The 22,474-nt window shown below is 62.4% G+C and overlaps 1 pseudogene; it reads right to left on the minus strand.

The window, feature by feature from the left end:
* Positions 1 to 5,619: 5,619 nt before the first annotated feature.
* LOC135892000 (patatin-like phospholipase domain-containing protein 6) lies at positions 5,620 to 16,182 on the minus strand (annotated as a pseudogene).
* Between the last annotated feature and the right edge of the window lie 6,292 nt (positions 16,183 to 22,474).

Genomic DNA, 22,474 nt, shown 5'->3' on the forward strand with positions numbered 1-22,474 from the left:
CCAGGGAGCTCCCTCTAGTGTCCAGACCAGGTTTTATCTGCTCTCCCTGGGGACCTGGCAGGCACCCACTGCTCACACCTCGACAGGCCATCTCTGGAACTGTAGCTAGAGCCCTGCAAATCCCCGGGCCATTTTTGCAGATCACGGCTCTGATGTGGATCCAAATGTTGTATCTGTGCAGGGCTCTAACTGTAGCATCTCTGGAGTGTCCGGGCCTTGGATGCACACTGTGGGTGGAGGCACTTCCCATACAGACTGGGGGGGAAAACTTGGGACAGAGTGATGCACATGTGCACCTTTCCTGGGGGGACAGGCCAGGCTGGGGCAAACCCAGTACTACAGGTGGGGGGCTGCGCTGGACCAAGGGAATCTGGGCCGAGGGTGTCCCAGGTTCAGGGGCAGGAGCTGCGCTGGACCGAGGGTGTCTGGGGGCTGTCCCAGCATCGGGGCAGAGACTGCGCTGGACCGAGGGTGTCTGGGGGCTGTCTCAGCACCAGGGGCAGGGTCTGCACTGAACCGAGGGTGTCTGGGGGCTGTCCCAGCACCAGGGCCAGGGGCTGCACTGAACCGAGGGTGTCTGGGGGCTGTCTCCGAGGGTGTCTGGGGGCTGTCCCAGCACCAGGAGCGGAGGCTGCGCTGGGATGAGGGTGTCTGGGGGCTGTCCCAGCATCGGGGCGGAGGCTGCACTGAACCGAGGGTGTCTAGGGGCTGTCCCAGCACCAGGGGCGGGGATGCCCTTTATTGAGCTGGTAGGAGTTTGCCAAGAAGCTGGGGGCAAACTCAGTGGCATGGTGGGGCCAGGCTGCACCAGGCTTTTCCAGGGGAATGCCAGTGCTGCAGGGCTGAGAAGAATCCTGGAGCCAAGGGCTGGTCTCTAACCGTGCTGCTACTTCCCTGCAGATCGCTGGAGCCCCTGGATACTGAAGGCCCTGCCCCTCCTGTGCTCAGCCCCTTCCTGCCACAAGTCCCCAGCAGTTCCATAGACCCTCCGGAGCACTTTCCTCTGCGGAAAACAGGTACGGCCATGCCCATGCTGGCTTCGTGCCCATGGGTGCAGGTGTGACAGCAGGGTGGACTCAGCCACCTTCCCAGCCTGACTTCCTCCTGGCCTTCGCTTCCACACACACTTAGGGCCTGTGTCCTGGCAGGGAGGTGAGACTGGCACTGGCTAGGGAGTGGGAGGGGGTTGGGCTGGCGCACAGGTGTGCAGGTCTGAAGGTGACTTTGCGACAGCCCCAAGGGTCATGCCTGAGCCCAAGAGGCCAGTGTGGCAGCACCTGTATCAATGCCATAGCGCAGGGAGACCACTAACAAACAGCTTTGTCTGCCCGCAGCATCTGAGCCCAACCTGAAGGTGTGGTACAAGCCCAAGAAGTCGGTGGACCGGCGTAAGAACCCACTGACCTGCAAGGAGAGTGCACCCCCTTCCCTGAAGAGGAGGCCAGCAGAGGCCATTGGTGAGTCTCTTGGGGCGACAGCAGGAACTTGGGGCTCCAGGGAGAGCAGCTGCTGCACACTAGGGCCCCGCATAAACCCTGCACCCGAGACTCTGTGCAGGGGGTCACACATGCCAATGGAGCTGCAGGGGCGCTCAGTGCACAGGGTTGGTGCTGTCCCGTGGCAGCAATGCTCTTTAAGGGAGCCTCGTGCCAGGTGTGATGTGCTAATAGCCAGGCAGGGCCAGGGCCAACCAGTGCGGAGGGCAATGCTGGAGCTGCGCTGGGCTGTTTCTCTGACCTGGCAGAGACTTGAGGGGTTAATGGGCCCAAAGCAGTCCCAGCAAACGATGCCAACCCAGGCCCCTGGCCATGGCTGCTCGACCTCTGCTGGGAGCAGCAGGACATACCCATGTGTGGCGCTGGACCTGGGGACGGGCGCTCTTCCCACTAGCACAGCTGGGCAGATGGTGGCAAACTCCCGGGACTGCCCCAAGATGGCGCACTCTGCCCTGTCTCAGGGCTGGGTGCAGAACCAGGGACAGTCCCTGCAGCGATGCCTGGTGCACTGCCAGGAGTATGTGCTCTCAGGGCATGAGCTGTCCTTGCCTGCCTACCTGGGCTCAGGCAGCTGCTCAGGGAGAGTGCTACGGCCAGATGGAATCGAGTGTCACCCGGCTGGCGAGGGCAGGGCAGGGCAAGGGCACTGTGCAGGAGCCAGGAGGTCAGCAGCGGGCTGGTGTCGCTGGGAGGGGTGAAATAGCCATGAGGGGAAGCAGCACATGTGAGGGGACTAGGCTGTGTCCCTGTGAAAGGAAGCTGGGGTACCTGATGAGAGGGAGGGTACAGAGAAAACAATGTGCATGCAGCGGTGAAGGTGCCCGGCCCCCTTGTGCCCTTGGGTCCCTTCATCCTGCCACTCTCCTGTCTGACTTCTCTTCCCTGTGCAGACTCATCCCCCAGCAGTAGCAGCACCCCTGTGTCTGGCTGCAGCTCCCCCAACGACAGCCTCCCAGCGGAACATGGAGTCCCCCCCTCCGGGCCCAGCGTGGCCCACGAGGTACGGAGCTTGCAGACCTGTCGAAGGGAGCCAGGAGCCCGGGACGTGCTACCTTGGGTGGGGTCACTGGGGCATGCTGTCCCCAGGGAGAGCATGGGCTAATGGATTCCGCAGTTCTGTCCCCAGATCTCTCATGGGCCCCGGGGCCTGGAGCCAGGACCAGGCAACTTCCCCTCCCAGAATTCCCACTTCCTTGAAAACTACCAGCTAAGAATTCGTCCCAGCTTTCTGGGCCCTGCTACCCTCCCTTCCCCCCAGCAGCTGGTGGCAACCCACCCAACCCTATTGCCCCCTGGCTAGTCACCAGCCACCCCACTGCTGCCTTGATGCCCTCCAGGTCCCCCTGCTGCTCCCTGTCTTGCACTGTGTCCCCCTGTTGCCTTCTGGTTGGTGGTGCTGTCTTCCCTGCTGGGGTCCTTGCTGCCACCCTTTGCTGGCACTGGCGCTGTAGCCCCTGCTGCCCCACACAGCTGTACCATGTCTGGAGACTAATGTATTGTGTTTGGTGCAGGCGCCACTCGCCCAGCGCCTGATGATGCAGGAGAGCTCGCTGGCCCAGTTGGCCCTGCAGAGCACGGCCTCCCTTCCGGCCATCTCGCTGGGCCTGCCAGCTGCTGCCAGTGCCAGGGTAGGTAGCTGGGTCACAAGGGACTCCGGAATCCTGCTGAGGGCTCATGCAGGGCCGAGGGAGCCCAACCCCCCTCCTGAAGGCCAGGATCACAGCATGCGCGGGTCATTGAGCAGCAGTCCTGGATGTGATGCAGCACTTCATGGGTTTGCAGACCCACAGGGTCCCCCACACACCTTGGGACACAGAGCCAGGGGGGTCCCTTTCCTCTAGACTGTGCCAGTGCCCCTGTCAGGCCCTAGGACCCCTCCCAGGCATCCCAGTGTGCTCCTCTACCCCCGCCCTGGTACGCTGCTGATGGACTCCCTGTTCTCTCTGCAGGGCGACGCAGACCGCCGCTCCCTCTCTGGCTTGGCACACCGGGTGCCAGTGCTGAACGGGCCCGTCCTCTCGGGCACCCACTCATCCATGTTCATACCAGCTGGCTTGGAGCAGCATGAGCCCGGAGGGCCTCTGTCCCCTCGGCTTCAGCCTGTCATTATTCTTGAGTCCTCGGTCACCCACGCGCCACTTGTGGCAAGTACGTATTGCTCCCACTTCACCAAGGGTCCTGGGGCTGAGGCTGCAGTCCCAGCGCCAAGTGCAGCTCGGAGCCCTGCTGGCGTGTACCTGAAAGGGGCTCTGGGGTCTCAGCAGATTTCCTACAGTGCTGTATGAGACCCCCCAGCATCCCTGAGAACTGGGCTATGCTTAACCATCTCCCCTCTGACCAGCTGGCACATGAGCATTAAGGTAGCTAATGCTGCTATGGAATTCCACATTGTTAGGTTTCAGAGTTAACACTCATGGAGATGCCTTGGGAAGCTGCTAGCTGTCAGGGGTTGCTTCAAACAGCCTGCACGCTCAGGCAGATGCCCCTGCGTAGCTCAGCTCCGAACCCGGCTCTCCAACTGCAGCAAGGGCAGAGCTGACTTGTGAGGGAGAGGGGTGAGTCTTCCTCTACCGGCTCCCAATCTCCTCCCTCTGGGCTTCCCTCTCTATGGCTCACCCAACCCTTCTGCTCCAAGTGTGGAGCAGAGGGGGGAAAGCGGGTGAGGGGCAGCCAGAGGTCTCCCCCAGCCACTGCAGGCTGCACAATGGCAGGGCAGTGGGGGTGAGAAGGGTGGGAGCTGTGGCCAGCCCTAATGCGATTGCCCTCTGCTGCTCACCTCCCAGCCTGACACATGCTGCACTGGCTCTGTTCTGCCTGGGAGCTCCCCCTCCATGGCACATTCAGAGGGCAGTAGGAACCAGCAAGTCGTCCCATGCAAGGACCCCTGGCCAGACAGGCTGCAGCAGGACTGTCCCATGCTGAACTCTGGACTCGGAGCTTCGACAGGGACAGCCCGTCGCAGTGCTGGGGAGGGCCCAGTGCAGCTCCAGGGGCAGAGCACAGCTGCTGAGGCAGTGTGTAAATGGCTGTCTGTCAAAGACCTGCTGAAGGTTTTACCCAAGTCTGTGACTGCCAATGGGTGCAGTCTCTTCTGTTAGACTCCATGGAAGGAGCAATTAAGCCCCTTTATGTAGTGTGGTAACTAAACAGAAGCCATTGCTCAAGGCCCTGGGTGGGTCACATGGCAAGGCCAACCATACGCTGAACTGTGTGGGCTGAAGGCTTCCCTGTAAGTTTTTGTAATATTTTTTGGAAAGTGTGTGACTTAGTTTCCCTATTGTGTAATGCCACCCCCTGGGTATGAAGGGGTTAATCACTCCTCAGGGACGGGGAGATGAGAGATGGGGTGTGGGTGTTACGCAGGCAGGTCTGGGGTGGTTTGAATGAACTATCAAGAACTGACCCCACATGGACAAAGTTGCCTCGGAGACAGAATGACCGGACAGTGACTGTTACAGACTGGGAGCTGAGGGGAGCACAGCAGGATAGCAGCTGAGACAAAGAGAGCAGGTGTATGTGAGTGGAGGGTTTTAAGATGGCTGCTGCCAGGGCCGGCTCTAGGCACCAGCCCTCCAAGCATGTGCTTGGGGCGGCACTTTCTAAGAGGCAGCACTCCGGCCCCCCTTTTTTAATTTTTATTTTTTTGCTTGGGGCGGCATTGCCGGAAGCCGGCCTTGGCCCAGCCACTCGCCCTGTCAGCACGAGCCGGGATCCGCGCCCCCCTGCCCAGCCCGGCGGCGCCCTGCACAGCCCACTCGGGAAATGCCGCGCCGCCCTGGGGAGATTCGGCGTGGCAGCAGCAGCAGGACCCCATCTCCCACCCTGCATCCCAGCCCCCCCCAGCTCCTCACACACTCCGGGAGCCTCTCTCGCCGCCGCTGCAGCCCGGGCTCGGGGCTGAGGCGGCGGCGAGAGGGGCTCCCAGAGTGTGTGAGGAGCGGGGAGGGAGGGAAGCGGAGTCCCCTGGAGCTGAGCCCGGGCTGCGGTGGCGGCGAGAGGGGCACCCAGAGTCAGGGCTGCCCGGGGGGGGGGGAAGTGGGGCAATTTGCCCCAGACCCCGCAGGTGCCCCACGAGTATGTCCGAGGCTCCCCCCGCCTCCGTCTTCCCCCATCCCTTGGCGTCTCAGCCGGTAAGGGGGTGGGGCTGCGAGCTGCGGCCGAGCGGCCGGAACTCAGGCCCCGCTGGAGACACCATGCGGCTGCTGCACTGTCCGGGAGAGGGGGTAAGCGGCATGGTAAGGGGACGGGGACGGGCACCCCCCTGACCCCCAGCTCCGAGCCCAGCCCCTCTGAGCTGGGCACCCCCCCGACCCCATCCCCCTCACAGCCCTGAGCCCCAGCTCCGAGCCCAGCCCCTCTGAGCCAGGTACCCCCCCGACCCCATCTCCCCACAGCCCTGAGCCCAGACCCTGTGAGCCGGGCACCCCCCAACCCAGAGCCCAGCTCCCCACCCAGCCCCGGGCAACAGCAGCACCACCCCCAGGCAGCGACAGCCCATTGGCACCAACCATCACCATCACCCAGCAACAGCCCATTATGTAATTGCAAATGTAGACATACCATTAAAGCATTTAATGTTTTTAAATAATGTATTTAGTGTATTTTCAAATTATTACAAATTAATTTTTGAATATATTTCACTAGTTATTTTTTACATTTCCAAATACATGTTACTATAGTATTGCAACTTTTTTTTATGGAAGGGCCCCCCGAAATTGCTTTGCCCCAGGTCCCCTGAATCCTCTGGGTGGCCCTGCCCAGAGTGTGTGAGGAGCGGGGGAGGGAGGGAAGCGGGGTCCCCTGGAGCTGAGCCTGGGCTGCGGCGGCGGCGAGAGGGGCTCCCGGAGTGTGTGAAGAGGTAAGCGGCCGGCTGGGTTCATCGGTGCTGAGCAGGTAGCCCCGCAGCCAGAGATCCTCGCCTTCCCCCCCGCTGGGGCTGGGCCAGGGTGCGGTGAGGCTGAAGAGCAGCAGGTCCGGGGGGCTCTCCAGGTCCTCAGCTGCCAGCATGTTGGGGGTGAGGGCGGTGAGCACGAACTGATCCACCTTGGCCACCAGCAGCGCCGCGAAGCCCAGGGAGGGGGCCGTGTTCTCTGCGCCGCCCCGCAGCCGCACCGCCACCTGGAAGTACTCCCGCTCCGCGTCGCCCAGCAGCTCCACCCGCATGGGGACAGAGTCACGGCTGGGCCAGGGCTCAGCCGCCGTGCGCTGGTAGCGGATCCCACGTTTCGGGGGGGGAGCCCAGTGCTGAGGCGGCAGGGGTTGTGTGTGGGGGGGAAGAGAGAGCCCAGTGCTGGGGTGGCAGGGGGTGTGGGTGGGTGGGGCACTGGTGGGGGGAGGGGGGGGAGCTCAGGGCTGGGGGGGGGGGGGCAGCCAAAAATGTTTTTGCTCGGGGCGGCAAAAAACCTAGAGCCGGCCCTGGCTGCTGCCCAGCCGGAAGATTGAGAATGCCGGCGGTTTGGAGCAGAGGCTCTGAGTTCAGACAAACTTGACCTCCTCGGTCCTGGAGTCCAGGTGACTAATGAGGGCGTGGTCTGAACAGGCTGTGCAGTGTCGCTGCCAATCCCTGCTGGCTGCATCGCTGCCAAAGGGGTCGAGTCTCTCACAGGGGTCTACACTCAGCTGGACTCACTGGGGAGCCCCGGCGAGAAGCGGGGGGGCTAGAGCCTGAAGTCTCAGAGTCGTGGGGCTCGCCCTTGCAAAAAGAGGAGGCCTGGGGCCTAGCACAACCATAGGGGCATCCCGAGTGTGCTGGGCACCCTGGGACACCAGGACAGAGGAGGGACTGGTTCAAGCTGGGAGGACCTGAACACGAGCAGCCGGCGGCAGCAGTAGTGGTGGGGGTGGTCATGACGGGGAGCAGAGACAGAGCTCTGGGGGTACAGGACAGGCAGCTGGGAAATCGGGACCAAGGAACGTGCCTGCTGCTGTTTGCTCCTGCTGCTCCCATGGGAAGAAGGCTGGGGGCGTTCTCAGCCCACAAACAGAACCACCTGGCTCTCCCTGTAGGAGGAGACCCCGGCAAGGTCTCACTTCACTGGGGCTGAAGGGGGACAGGCACATTCCAGGGCCTGACAGGTCCACGCTCAGCCCAGCCCCTGCATGTAGCGATGGGAACTGCCACTCGTGGAGCCCACCCGGCCCAGACTGGTGCTAAGTTCCAAGCAGCCAGACCCTGCCCCTCCCTGTGGCTGCCGGCCCGCGCTGGCACCATTTGGCTGCAGCATGGATCAGCAGGTGCTGATGCACGAGGCTGAGCTCAGTGCGACTCCACGCAGCTGCAAAGGAACCTGGTTCGTTGGGACCTGAGGCTGTTTGCTCTGGAGCCTCAGGTACAAGGCTCCCCCGTCCCTGCTCGGGGGCTTGTGGCGCCGGGGCTGAGGGAAAAGCTGACTATCTCCACGGGTAAAGAGCTGGGCGCGGTTCCAGCTGGGGAGCAGCCTGGGGTTCTTCCACGGCCTTTGCTCCAGTTTAAGAAGCCCTCACCCAGGCCAGGGCCCAGCACTGTAGTTCCATGATGTCCAGCCCTCAGCCTGACTCCAAGGGGGAGGCAAAGCAGGGACCCCCCCAACCCCCAAACCCATTCCCCACTTGGGATGCCAGGGACAGCAGACAGCAAGAATGCAAAGCAGTCATTGGAGAAGAGCTGCTCCCCTAGACACACATATAACATGAGCCTGCCCAGCTGGCCGTGGGCCCAGGTGCTGCACCAGCCCCGCAGGGTGGTGGGAGGGAAGCCCCCCTCCTTAAGCAGGATCCACACTTCGGGTGAGTTGCTGGTTTTAACAATAACATTCCTCCGCACCCACAGAAGGGCAAGAGGCCCGGGCCCCAGCTCAGCCGTGAAGAGGCGGAGACACCGGTGGGGGTGGCGATGGAGATGCGTGCCAGGGCAGAGCCAGGCAACGGGGGCAGAAAACGCTGGCAGCAGCGGTGCCTCCCCCAGTGGCCTGCTTCGCGGTCTGTGAGCAGCGTCTCCATCGGCGGCAGGTACTTGCCTGGCAGGTTGTTGATGTAGCCACCGTCCATCAGTAAGTTGCCATCCTTGGGGTCACAGAGTGGCGGCAGGTACCCGGAAAGGGTCATGCTCGCTCGCACATACCGCCACAGTGAGCCTAACCGGCAGGAACAGACGCAGTCAGGAGACGGCCTCTTGCAGGCCCTGAGCCCTGGGGGAGGGAGGGCGCCCCTGGCACCCAGGCTGGGGAATCTGCACAGCGCAGCGATAGGCATGTCCCTTGGAGCCAGCAAGAGACAAGCCAACTGCCTAGAGCTCAGCCAGGGGGGTGGGGCCCATCCCCGCCCCTTGCTCTGGAACAGGTGGTGCCTTGGATTGACTCCCAAAGGCCTCAGGAGAGACCGAGCACCTGGCCTGGTGGCCGAGGCTCCCAGCACTGGCCCCCGCGAGGTGCAGATTTCTCAGCTCGAGCAGCACATGTCTGGCCAGGGTGCTGGGATCCAGCCTGTGCCCTCAGGCCTGTCAGAACCAGCCCTCGCCAGGGAAGGACGAGCTATGGCATGGAAGGAGGCAGTGGCTGCAGCCCAACTTGGGGCAGCCATGGCAGAGTATGGTGGGCAGGGGTTGCAGCCAGTTGCCACCCCGGCCCAGCCTGGCCCTCCCTTCCAAGCCACGCAGGTCATCCCTGTGGCCCAGGGCCCGAGGAGCGCATGATGCTGACCTGGGACATTGTTAACATAGCAGCCGTCCACAAGCAGGTGGCTGTTGGGGTCGCAGAGAGGAGGCAGGTAGGGGGGATAAGATGCACTGGCTCTGACGTAGCGCCACACACTGCCTGCTGGAGGGAGAGGAGACAGTCACAGGGGACGGGGACAGCACAGACGGAGAGAAGACAGGAAGTGACATGACAGAAGCTTCAGAAATCCAGATGCCCGCTTTGGAGCAGGGGTACTGGGAGGTCTCCCCAGCCTCGCGGGGAGAGGGCACACCAGCTCAGACACGGGGCGGTCTGTGCTAGGAGTCAGGCTGGGTGTGGGAACAGGTGTGCCCTGCCACCCCCAGCCTGACAGAGGGACAGGCCCTTGTGACATTCCCAGAAATCCGCCCCCCCCACCAGCAGAGGAGGGACCAATTCCCTGAACACCCATCCCCCTCAGCCCACTCCAGCTAGTGGTGGCTACACTGACAACTGGGCTGGGCTATTCTACCTACCCCAGCGCCCTGCTGGCTCTCCCTGCCATGGGGCAGTGCCAGGCCCTGGCCCAACGGGACGCTGCTGTGTGCTTGCTGGCAGAAGGCTGCCCGGCAACAGGCACACGGGCATGTTGTGACCAGCACTCAAGGGGCTGCTGGACCCCTGGGGCCAGGCCAGCTAGGAAATGAGGCTGTGCAGACTATGAATTCAGTTGGCTGTCAGGAGCTCTTTGCATGACTTTGCCTCAGCCTGCAGCCTCCACCTTAGTCAGAGCTCTTCACTGCCTGTTGGGCTGACATTCCAGCAGGGCAATGGTGCAGGGCTGACCACAGAGGGTCGTTAACTGGGATGGATAACACCCAGCCAAGACACTGGCTCCCCCACCCCCTATGCCCCAGGAAATGGTTTGCTTGGCAGCACCACGAGGGAGGATTCTGGTCACCTGCGGAGGCTGAGCAGGGAGGTTCCGGTAAAGCTGCTTCCAGCCCCTGCCCGGCAACTCCCTGGTCGGCCTCCGCAGGTCTTTGGCCCTTTTTCAAGAGCTCAAGGTAAGGGAAGCTGCTGAGGGAGCCAGATTCGGAGAAGGAACCCCCAAGGACTGCCTGGGACGGGGGAGCAAGTGAGTGGCCCTGTGCTCTGGAGGGTGGTGTTTTCTATAGGATCTGTACCCTCAGGGTGTTTCTCCTTCTTAGGTAAAGAGCACTCGTGTCACACGGCTGTGCAGAGGGCCTATGCTCTATGTTACACCTAGCCCAGGGCCCTGGAAGAGGGGACCCAGCAGCTCACCTTTTCAGAGGGGCTTGGGAGAGGGCGTTTAAGTTACTGGGGAATCTGAGGGGTCAGCATTGAGCTTGGGGCTGGTGAGGAGCTATGTAGTCACAGTACGCTCAGGAGAAGGGGCTAGATAGATGGGAGCACCCTAAGAGTATGCCTAAAGGAGCCCAAGCTGAGGGCTCAGACCCTGGGGATCCAGCAGCTAGGTGCCCTTACAGCAGCCTGGTGGGGAGCTGGCAGGGTGCACCAGACCGGATCGGTGATAGGAGTGCCCTACTGCAATGGCAGGGCCAAAGGCAGTGGGGTTGGGCCGAGCTCCCCCGGCAATGGGCTGCCAGAGCTCAGAGCTGGAAGCCCAGCCGAGTGCCCTCCTGTAACCTTGGAGAAACCCAGCCAGCATGGCCAGAACATCGGACAAAGGGCGAGTGGGGCAAGCCCAGGGCACAGAGGCCAGGACAGGACTGTCCAGGGCCAGAGGCAGCAGCACAGGCTGGGCACTGCTGGTCCAGGAGGAGATTGAGGCACACGCTGAGATGGTGGTGCAGGGAGTCCCCAATCACTGCAGGAGGCAGAGGCCCCATTCCATGGGCTTTGGGGGAAGGGCTTCGGCTGTTGGCTCTGGATGCCAGCTGAGGACCCCTGGGTAGGACAGCAGGGTCCTGGTAGGGAGGAGGCCTTCCCCTGGTATCTCCCCAGGAAGAGAGCACTCACACACACAGACACACAGCAGAGCCAGCCCTGCCCCTCCCTGACCCATCTCCCTGTCCCCTGGACTCAGTGAGTTAGGGGTGAGTGGGGGTTAGTTGGCGTTAGGACAGACAAGTAGGCAGAGTGAGAGCCAGGCAGTTACAGCTGCCAGGCGCCCCGTGGACAGACATGGATGGATCAATGTCCCAGGTGAGATCAGGCGCCTGTGACAGACAAGGCACAAGATGAGGACCAAGGGCAGAGACTGAGTTTGAACCAGCAGCATCCCCCACCTGCCTCCCCCAGGAGCTTCCAACCACCACCATCCTAGTGCAAGGACAGAACGCTGCCCCTTGTCAGCCCCAGCCCCGCCACACGCACCCTGTCCACCTGCCTCCCCCAAGAGCCTCCAACCACCACCTTCCTAGTGCAAGGACAGAACGCTGCCCCTTGTCAGCCCCAGCCCTGCCACACGCACCCCCCTCCACCTGCCTCCCCCAAGAGCCTCCAACCACCACCACTTGAGTGCAAGGACAGAACATTGCCCCTTGTCTGCCTCAGCCCCAGCCTCACCACACACACACCCACTCACCCCCACAGCAGGCCGTCTCCACCTGCCTCCACCCAGAGCTCCCAACCACCACCACCCAAGTGTAAGGACAGAATGCTGCCACAGCTCCCCACCCTGACCCAGAGCAGCCCCTGCTGCTGCTGCTAACATGCCATCCAGCTGGCCCAATGGGGGTGTCAGATGACAGGAGGGCTGCTCAGGCTAGCCGTGAGGGGCAGGGGGCAGCAAGGTTAGTGTGTCCCACAGCCCCATCTTGTGTTCTCCCCACACAGTCAGGGGTGGGGGGTGTTACCAGGGGTTAGTGAGTAGCAGAAGTGTTACAAGCAGGGAACGGGGGAGGAGCCAGACAGTGACCAAGTGGGCAGCAGAGTGTGGGGATGGGCAGGGGGGGAAGGGAGGGACTCGCTGTGGGGACCCAGCTCTGACCAGGAGCAGCGTCAGCAGCTCTTGGGCCTGGGTTCTGCTGGCCCAGGCCGGCCCTTGCTGCCCCCAGAAAGACAGGAATGGTGTCTGGCTGCTTGGGGATTCTGGGCCCTGAGGCCAGGGGCGGCTCTAGCTTTTTTGCCACCCCAAGGACGGCAGGCAGGCTGCCTTCGGCGGCGTGCCTGCGGGAGGTCCCCGGTCCCGCGGATTCGGCGTACCTGCCGCCGAATCTGCGGGACCGGGGACCTCCCGCAGGCATGCCGCCGAATCCGCAGGACCGGGGACTTCCCGCAGGCATGCCGCCGAATCCGCGGGACCGGGGACCTCCCGCAGGCATGCCGCCGAATCCGCGGGACTGGGGACCTCCCGCAGGCATGCCGCCGAAGGCTGCCTGACTGCCGCTCTCGCAGCGACCGGCAGGGCACCCCCCGCAGCTTGCTGCCCCAGGCACGTGCTTGGAGCGCTGGTGCCTGGAGCCGCCGCTGCCTGAGGCCTGATGATTAGGGGGATCCAGCAGCTCCTGCTGCCCAGGGCAGAGCCATGGGTGGGGGAAGCCCCCTGGCCCTGGTGTTTGGCCCCAATCAGTTCGGGCTGAGTGCTCCCTATAGGGGGTGCCCCAGCCCCTGGGAGAGCAGCAGGGGTTGCTGCCCCAGGACAGCACTGCTGCGGAAGGAGGACGTGTCCCAGAGCCTGGCTTTGTGTCTGGCACACCCCTGGCAGCAGAGCCCGAGCGCTCCCTGTGCCACCAATGGCAGCTTCTGCCCCGGCTCTCTCGCAGGGTTGGGGGCAGACAAGGGGGGGTGTCTCTCCTTTATTTCAGCCCATCACTCCTAATTAGACCTCTGGGGCCCTGCCCTGACAGCCCCTGCCCTCCTTTCAGCCCTTTCCTGTAACATTATCCTTCTCTGCAGGGCAGGACGCTGAGGGGCCCTGCCAGGTGTGGGGGCAAATGGGGCAAGCGCAAAGACATGGAGATGGCCATGCCCAGCCCAGTCCCTCGCTGTGTTAGTGGATGGCTTGGCAGTCGGGTGGCCCATGCCAGCTGATGTGGGCTAGGGGTTACAAGCACTGCTCCCTGGGGGATGGGGGCACTCTCTAGAGCAGGCGATAACCTGCTCCCGTCCTTAGAGACATCAGCTCAGCGCCTGAGGGGCAGCACTGCTCAGCTAGGGTTGCCAACCCTCCAGGTTTGGCCTGGAGTCTCCCAGAACCGGCATCGATCTCCCGGTGACTATTGAAACAATCCAGGAGATTTTGATAGACTATTTTAAGAAAATGACATTATGTCATGTTGGGAAAAAAATCCCCCGAAATAGCATAGGGAGGCCAACTCTGACTGAAGCTGAGCCCAGGCCTGTCATGGCCACGTGGCCCCATCGAGCACACACACAGCAGGGCTCTTTGGAGAGAGCCAGCAGGGGCTGAGACAGGCCAGTGGGGCCCGTTACTCTCAGCAACCAAGCAGGCTCCACCCCACATGCTGCGCTACTGGCTCAGGGTGGGGGGCAGGGAGAGGCCTCTGGCCCTGGGCCCTCACAGGAGCAGGATGCTGAGGATTTGGGCCCCAACAGCCAGGGCGCCATGCACCTGGTGCAGCCTGGGACACGCCGCGGGTGTGGGGTGCAGGCGCTTACCGTCCTTGTGGACCCGCATGGCCGAGGCTGTGATGTCCGTCGTCACGTTGAAGTAGGGGAGCCACAGATCCTGCAGGGGCACAAAAGGGTAATCAGAGACATGTTACAGCCCAAGATGCTGCTGTGGGGGCAGTGCAAGGCATCACGCTCCTTGGACAAGGCTGGACTCAGGGAACACAGCTGCCAGCAGGGGGCGTTGCTCAGGGCTGCCCAGCAAGAGGCTACTTTGAGTGTTCTGCACTAGGACCCCCGCCCAGGTTCCTGGACCCACCTACCTCAATCTGCTTGTCCTGGAAGACCTTGTTGATGCTGGTGTTGAAGGCCGAGCCGGAGAACATGGAGGTGATGGGGTAGGTGAGGTCCAGGACCGTCTCAAACACGGAGTTCATGCTCTGCAGGAGGAGGGCGAGGGGTCACTACGCGGGTGGCACGGCCCAGCACAGGCAGCGTTCTGAGTCCAGGCTCATGGGGACAAGCGGGGAGGAATGTCGGGGAGACGGCAGCGAGCCTGAAGCTCACAGGACACTCACCCACTGCACGTGGCTCCGAAGTGGGATGTTGCCCTGGCGCAGCCCCTCCACTTGGCATGCCAGCCCCGGAACCGCTGGTGGGGGTGTGGCATGTCCTCCAGCCAAAGCACCGTATGCCAATTAGCATGATGGGTCGTTACTGGGGATGTTGCGATTCCCACCGGAACCCCCCTGCTGCATGCGCAACAGAGGCTGCCGTGCCTAGCAGCACAATGCTGAGGCACACCATGGGGCTCTCTGCTCCAAGCCAAGCAGCCGTCCCAGGGCCAAAGGGAGGACAGACCCCCACAGCCTGCAGGGGATTTGCCTCTGAACCCACAGGGCAGAGCTGCATAGCATGGGCAGGGGGCAGAGATGCCTGCAGCAGAGAGAGCCTGGAGGTTCTACGGGCCCCCTCAGGCAGACTGATCAGGCCCCAGTGCATGCTGGGACCTCTGTATTGCACTTGCTGGCCATGAGCGCCAGCTCCCAGTGCAGCCCTGGGCCTGTCTGCCAGCGGCTGTGGGGAAGGCTGGGTCACGGGGTGGCAGCTCTGGGAGGGGCTGGTTCGGGGAGTTCTCCTGCTCCCACCCTCCCAAGTCTAGCCCTGCCCCACAGCACACCCACCCTGTGTCTGCCCCACCCCACAGCAGGCCTTGCCCCTCACCTTGGCCCATTCACGGGCACGCTGCTTGGTGCGCACAGCACTGCGCTCTTCAGCATAGAGAGCCCCAATGAAGGAGCCAATGGATGTGCCCCTGATCAGGTCAATGGGGATCCCGGCTTCCTCCATGGCCTTGATCACCCCGATGTGGGAGCAGCCCCTGGGGGAGAGGGTGGGTCAGAGACCAATGGCAGGCAGGGAGCCTGCCCCAGGGGCCATCACATGGCCCCGAACTCTGCAACCTGCCACGCAGCTGCCATGCCTCCAACGGGGCAGGCAGCCAGGATGTCTGCAATGGTGCTCCCAGCATGCACTGCTCCGGGCAGGGTGATGGGCGGCAGGGTCACTGTCCCAGCCCCACTCCCATGGCTCTTAATGGGAGGCAGTGTTCGTGTACCAGCAGGGACATGGGGCTGGGAGCCAGGACTCCTGGGTTCTATTCCTGGGTTTGTCCCCCCTGCCCACTGTAAAGCTGGGGTTGTGGATGCCTATGGCCCCCCATTGGGGCTGGTTTGTGCCTGGGTGCAAAGGAGTGCCATGGGAATTCAGTGCCCCAGCCAGGCCCTGTCTGAGCCCCTACCTGGCCCCTCCTCCTCCCAGCACCAGGGCAATGCTGTTGCCAGCCAGGACCCGTGCCAGTCACTGTGCTGGTCAGCGTCCTTCTCAAAGACCTTTGCATACATCTCCCTCTGCAGGGCCAGGAGCGGGAGTCAGACAGGCTGCCACCCCCCCAAAGCACCCCCCATACAGCATGCATGCACCCCCAGAGCCCACTCCCCATCCCACAGCAACTCCTTCCCACACACACAGCACCCTCCCACCCCCTTATAACAGGGAACCCCCTGGCTCTGCACCCCGCACTCCAGAGAGGTCTGATGCCATCACAGACCTAGGCCAGGCTGGCATCAGGCTCTGCCCAGGTTAATGCCATGGAAGGCAGCAGAGGCACCACAGGGACCAGACTGGCCTGGGGGTCTTTTCTGAGACAACAGCTCTGTGCCCACCCCCATGGGGTCTTGTCTTCCTTAGCACAGACAGCTTCGCCGTGTGGCACCATGCTGCACCAGCCCAAAGGGTCCTGGGGACGAGAGGGACAGTACCAGCTTGTTGGGGCTCCGGCGGGAGAAGACACGGCGTGAGCACTTGATGTGAAGGTGTCCTGAGCACCAGCTGCGCATGTTGAGCCACTCAACGGTGCGGGAGGGGCTGGGGCCGTCCTCCCGGTGCAGCAGAATCAGCTGCTTCAGGGCACGCACGGCTGTGTTCTCCAGCATCTGCTCCAGCTGCAAGGGCAGAACAGGGGCCCCTAGAATGAGCCAACTCCCCGGTGGAATGATCCCCGCCCCGGCACAGCACACACAGCCCCATCCCAATGCACAGATGCCCTCCCCGCCACCCACGAGCCTCCATCCCTGCACGACATACACAGCCCCCTGCCTCTGCACAGCCCCCTCAGCGGGCAATTCCCCCCCACCCCACCCAGCATGAGCCGCTGCAGCCCAGCCCAGCCCAGCTCCCCCCTCAGGATGAGCTCCTACCCCTGCATGGCACGCACAGCCCTCCCCAGCAGGAGTCTGGAGGGAAGTTGCAGAAGGGACTTGGAAGCTGGTCACAGATTCCCACACCAGAAAGGCCCTGTGGGATATGTGTGCTAAGCCCACCTGACCCCTCATCCCGTGATGGGTTTGCAGCCTGGGTCCCAGGTGGTGACATGCCACCATCACCCTGCCCCGTGCTTGCCATCTTGCCCCACACGAAGTCTAGAGGAGATGAACCTTTCCTCCACAGGGCCTGGATCTCAGCCTTGGCTGGCTGCTGGGCTCGGGTGAACATGGCTGTAGGCTGCTCTCTGGACCTTTTGGCCTGAAGCCGTGGGGTACCCCCCAGATCCCTGGCTGTCTTTGGCAGTGCCCCCCACTGGTAGGCTGCTCTACCCAAAGGAGGAGGCAGGGGCACCCCAGCCTTGGTGCAGGGACCCATGGGCACTCGGGTTCTCACACAGGGGCACCAGCGGCCGTACCGGACAGTGTCTGCGCGGGTGGGCGAGGACTCCACAATGCTGCGGCTGCCGGTCGAGGCCTTCTCTGTCGTCTTCGAGAAGTACCCCGAGAGCCTGGTGCGGGTGGTGCAGGTGAGTGCGGCCTCGGCCCCCGTCCCATGTGCTGATGCCCTCCCCTCCCCTGCATTGTGCCGCACGCTCAGACTCTCCCCTTCCCTTCCAGATCATCGTGTGCGTCTGCAGCGGGTCACCTTCCTGGCCCTGCACAATTACCTGGGGCTGACTAATGAACTCTTCAGCCACGGGAGTGATGGGCCCGGCCCTGGAGCTCCTCCCACGGGAGTGGTGGGTCCTGCTCCCTGCACCAGAACCTTCGTCCTTCCCATCCCCGGTCCCTCCTGCCCATGGCAGTTTGGGCCAGACTTGGGCCAGTGTCCAAACCCTGGTCCCACTAGCGGGGCTGGAGGCCGGCACCTGGCTGGGGAGGGGACAGAAAGAGCTAGAACCCCCCGAGCACAGCCCCTGTGTCTGCAAGGGGGGGATCCCTGTGCGGCAGGGATGGAGCAGGGCCTGGCAGGGTGCCCCCTGCTGGCAGCAAGTCACAGCGAGAGGCCTTAACACCCGGCCTGGCGGCTCTGGAGAGGTGGAGAATCCTGCACCCAAGCAGCCCCTCCCGCGGCACAGCCCTGCTCTGCCCTCAGACTTGGCTGCTGGAGCAGCGTTCCCTGCCTTGCTGGGTGGAGCACCTGGCTCAGGGTGGAGCCAAGGCCTGTGGGAACAGCCGGGTCCATCCTCTGATGCCAGAGGAACCAGCCCAGCGTTCAGATGGGTCACTGGGCTGGCGCTGTGACCCCCTCGCCCCAGCTGCCAGGGAGCCAGGAGCCGAGAGCAAGCTTTGCGGGGCCATCGTGTGGCGGCAGCACCTGGCGCTCTGGGCTCAGCTGGGCTCTGCGCTCTCCTTGTCTACAGTGGCACATCTGGCCCCTCCCACGTTACGCAGCTCCGTGGACGTGGGTCTCCCTCACACAAGCCATGCGGCTGCTGGCGTGGAGCATGTTCCCTCCTGGGCCATCAGCCAAGTGAGGGGAGCCAAGCCCTCCCTGTGCCCGTCCCCGTCCCTGTGCCCGTCCCCGTCCCTCTGCCTCAGCTCTGCTCTGGGGTGGGGGCAGGACTCGCTGGGGGAGGTGTTGCCCCCTGCGTGATGGGGGAGGTCCGACGAGATGCTCTGAATGGCCCCTATTGGCCTTGAGTGGTGGGTGTGGCTGGTCCCCAGGCTGGCACTGCCCAGCCTGGCCTGGTGCTGATGCCAGCTGTGTCTGTGGCAGGAGATGCAGCCGCTGCGGCTCTTCCCCCAGCCGAGCCATGCCTCGCGCACCAGCCCTGTCAGACACAGCAAGCGCGTCATCAGCGTCTCCTCCATCGACCACCACAAGGAGAGCTCTGGAGGCAGCCAGATGCCAGCGCCAAGGACCTGGGTAAGGGTTGCCCTGGCTCAGGGAGGGGAACGCAGCAGCTGTGCTCCCCCTCAGAGCAACTGAGCTGGGCATGGACCGGACAGGGGTGAAAGAAGTCAAGGGTGCAGAAGGGCTCAGTATGGGGTGCTGTGCTGCAGGGAGCGGGGTGGAGGCCCGGGCACTCCCCTTGCACGGAACTGGTCCACACCTTCCATATGCCACGACAGCTGTGGAGTGGCTCTCGTCACCAATCCTGCCCCTGGAGGTGGCCTGGCTGTAGGGTCCGACCCAGGGCAGGGGAGGCTCTGGACTCCGTGTGCTCGCTGTGCCAGTGTAACGGGATGTGTGTGTCACCCTCACAGCTGATCAGCTCAAGCTGGGGTCCCTGGAGCCCTCTGCAGTGCCACTGCTGAGCCGCTGCATCTCCATGCCAGTTGATATCTCAGGTAAGTGGAACTCTCCCAGGATGGGACCAGGTTAATTTATAAGGGGGGATTGCACTGATAGGCTTGCTGTGTGAAAGGGGTCACCAATACGACCTTCAGGGCTAACCCAAGCTAAGCAGGAAGCAGGTGCTCTGAGCTGGTGCTGCTGTTGTCTCTTGGCAGCTGGGGCCTGATCCCCACTGCCCTGCAGCAGCCCCAGTGTGGAGTGGGCAGGACATGCTGCCTGCCCGGGTGGGGGCACCTCACCCACTCTGCACCGGTGCTGATGGCTGCATGAGGAGCAGGGTCATGGGGCTGCCAAGCTGCCTGGAGTGGCTCACGAACGTGTGTGCCAACGTCAGGGCAGACTGTACAAACCAGGGCACAAACCCCAAACAGGCTCTGTGCTCTGTAAAGATTTCACCAAGTAACAAGCGTGAACTCCTAAAGCACTATAACAGCCTTACCATGGAGTCACAGACAGTCCTTGGCTGCACCTGGGTCTAGCTTGCCACCCAGGCAAGCCGGCCTTTGTGATAGATGGGCCCTTACACCAAGAATCACAGCAGTATTCAGGTTACTCCCTCACCCAACGGACTAGTCACTTACCCCCGGTCAATTGTACCTCAGATCTCAAACCACAGACAATGCTTGTAGCCAATCCTGTGATACTAACTAAAGATTTATTAAGTAGGGAAAAGAACTGAGAGTTATTCACTAGGTGAAAGCAGGTAACAGACGCACACAAGTGAGGTATAGTCAGGTTCCAAAAGGCAGTAGAAGCTGCTGTAATGTGCAAGTTCTATACCAGGGTTCTCAAACTGGGGGCCGTGAACCCTCAAGGGGTTGCAAGCTTATTACCTGGGGGGTTGTAAGCTGTCAGCCTCCACCACAAACCCCGCTTCGCCTCCAGCATTTATAATAGTTTTAAATATAAGAAATGTTTTTAATTTATAAGGGGGGTGCACTGATAGGCTTGCTGTGTGAAAGGGGTCACCAATACAAACGTTTGAGAACTGCTGCTCGATGCGACCTTTAGGGCTAACCCAAGCTAAGCTGCTGGTGGATCCCTTGCTTATGCTTAGAAATCTTGCCTTCCCTGAATGCCAATCCCCGGCAGTGATACAGATCTTTCTGGTCAGGCCTTATTTCCTTCCCCCAGAGCTCACACAGATGGAACGAGTGTCGGTCGGTGCTTGGCTCCCCTTCATGAGTGTGTCTGGGGGCGGGGTGTGTGTGGGATCAAGGAAGTTGAGTTACACAATAAGAGGTTTACAATGCAAACGCTTGATGTAACTACACCATGGGCTCCAGTGATGTGATAAGTGAGATCAGCATCCTCCAAGCATTTCAGCATTTCTGAACACCAAACACATTCGCATCAACTTCACATCTATTCTAACAGTGAGAACACACTGGTGAGCCAGCCTGGTTCCCGGATCTGCGTTTGTCAGTGTTCAGTGAGGCCTGGGGGCCTTGGCATGAGCTGGCACCTGGTCTGCCAGCGTCACAGGGCCTTGCTGCTTCCTCAGCCTCTCACGCTGAGTCCCTCCTTGTGGAGGTCAATGGCACTGTGGCCATAAGTGCTGACTTCTGCTGGCGCCGGTGGGTGCTGCCACCCTCTGCGCCTGGTCCCGCCCTGACTCCACCGTTGCCCTGCTCCCTCCCGCCCATGCCCTGCCCCCATTCAAACCCCTTCCCCAAAGTCCCCGCCCTAACTCTGCCCTCTCCCTGCCCCTATTCCAACCCCTTCGCCAAATCCCCTGCCAACCCCCGCCTCCTCCCCTGAGCACACCGCATTCCCGCTCCTTCCCCTCCCTCCTGGAGCTTGTACCGCCGCGAAACAGCTATTTTGTGGCGGCAAGTGCTGGGAGGTAGGTGGAGGAGCAGGGACGCGGCGCACTTAGGGGAGGAGGCAGAGGTGGGGCGGGGAGGGAAGCTTGGCAGCGCCCTCGCCAGAGGTTCCCTGTGCGCTCCCCCCCCCCCGGGCTACATACCTATTGGGCAGGTGGGATGGCAGCCCCCCCCCATTCGTTCCCCCCCCCGGGTGCTGGGCCTCAGGCCTAGGAAACATTAAACCCCTGCACAGCTGGAATGGGGAGGGGTTGGTTCCCATGGAGCTGGGGGAATTTATGCTGGGCTGTGGCTCTGCCGAGGTTAGTGGGGTGCTCCAGAGAGTTCAGGCTCAGCCGGAGCTGTAGGCTGTCCCCCAGGTCTCCTGGCCGCCTATCTGTGGGTGCACACCTTGGGGGCAGGCCTGCCCCTCACTCTGGTGCTGACGTTCCTCTCTATCCTCTGCCCCCATCCCCCAACAGGACGTCAGCCTTCACTTCGTGCTGTGGGGCTGCCTACACATCTACCAGCGCATGATTGACAAGGCGGAGGATGTGTGCCTCTTTCTGCCGCGGCCTGGCGAGATGGTGGGCCAGCTGGCTGTGCTGACCGGGGAGCCCCTCATCTTCACCATCAAGGCCAAGCGTGACTGCACCTTCCTCAAGATCTCCACGTCGGACTTCTACGAGTTGGTGTCCCCCTTCCCCTCCACATCCTGTGGGCAGGGTCTGCCCACCTCCCACCCCACTTCCATCTAGACTGGTGGCCTGGGTCAGAGTGGGGCCAGTGCCCCCTAGGGGGGAAAGGCACCGTGTCCCATTCCCCACCCCCATAAACCAGCCAGTCCCCTGCCCTGGGCTGGATTGGAGCTGCCTCCCCCTAGAGGGGAAAGGCCCCATGTCCCAGTCCTCCAATCGTGCCCCTGTTGCATGGGCCTGGATTCTCCTGCCCTGGGCTGGGATCGGTCCTGGTGCCATGTTTTCTTGGCTGGCTCTGTTCCAGAGGAGGTGGGTGACTCAGGGAGGGGGTGGCTGCAGTCAGCAGCGCACTGGCAGCAACGGGGCCATCTGTGCACTGACGAGCTGCCCGCTCTCTCCCCAGGATCATGCGGGAACAGCCCAGTGTGGTGCTGAGTGTTGCCCATACTGTGGCCGCCCGCATGTCCCCATTCGTGCGCCAGATGGACTGTGCCATCGGCCGGATGGCAGTGGAGGCTGGACGGGCCTTGTACAGGAGAGTGAGGCCTGTGCTGGGGGGGGTGCTTGGAGACCCTGGCTGGGGAACCCCAGCTTCTCCGCCTAGCCCAGGGCACAGCTGGGACCAACTCTCCCTGCTGTGTTTAACCCCTTCCACGCCAGGTAATGGGCACCCCTGTTACTCTCAGCCTCGTCCATGCCCTTCCTGCAGCAAAAATGACTCAGGCATCCCAGCGCTCTGGGCGGGCGCTGTCCAGGCTAGCAGCTGTGCTGTTTCCAGAGGGGCCAGGCAAGACCTGACCAGCTGCCTCTGACCCCTCCATGGGACTCAGGTTTTCACCTGGGCTGACCTGACTTCAACCCCTTCCTGGCTGCAGGTGTTGGATTGAGAGCAGCCCGGGTGCTCTGGGGATGGGGGCGTCCCAGCCCAGGGTGGGTGCCAGCTGGGGCTGTCAGACTCGCCGCTCATTGCATGTGCTCTCCCAGCCTAGGTGGTAGGGGACGCTCTAGTTCTAGGGCTGGCGGAACCCAGCCCTGGGGAACCTAGGTCCTGCAGGGTAGCTCCATTGGGAGGGGACTTGCAGAAGGAAGTAGAGCTCCATATGAACACACAAGTGACACAAGCAGCACATTGATAGAATTACAGACCCCCCCTCCCC

The sequence above is a fragment of the Emys orbicularis genome, chromosome 19 (genome assembly GCF_028017835.1).
Source record: "Emys orbicularis isolate rEmyOrb1 chromosome 19, rEmyOrb1.hap1, whole genome shotgun sequence".
In the NCBI taxonomy this organism is placed as follows: Eukaryota; Metazoa; Chordata; order Testudines; family Emydidae; genus Emys; species Emys orbicularis.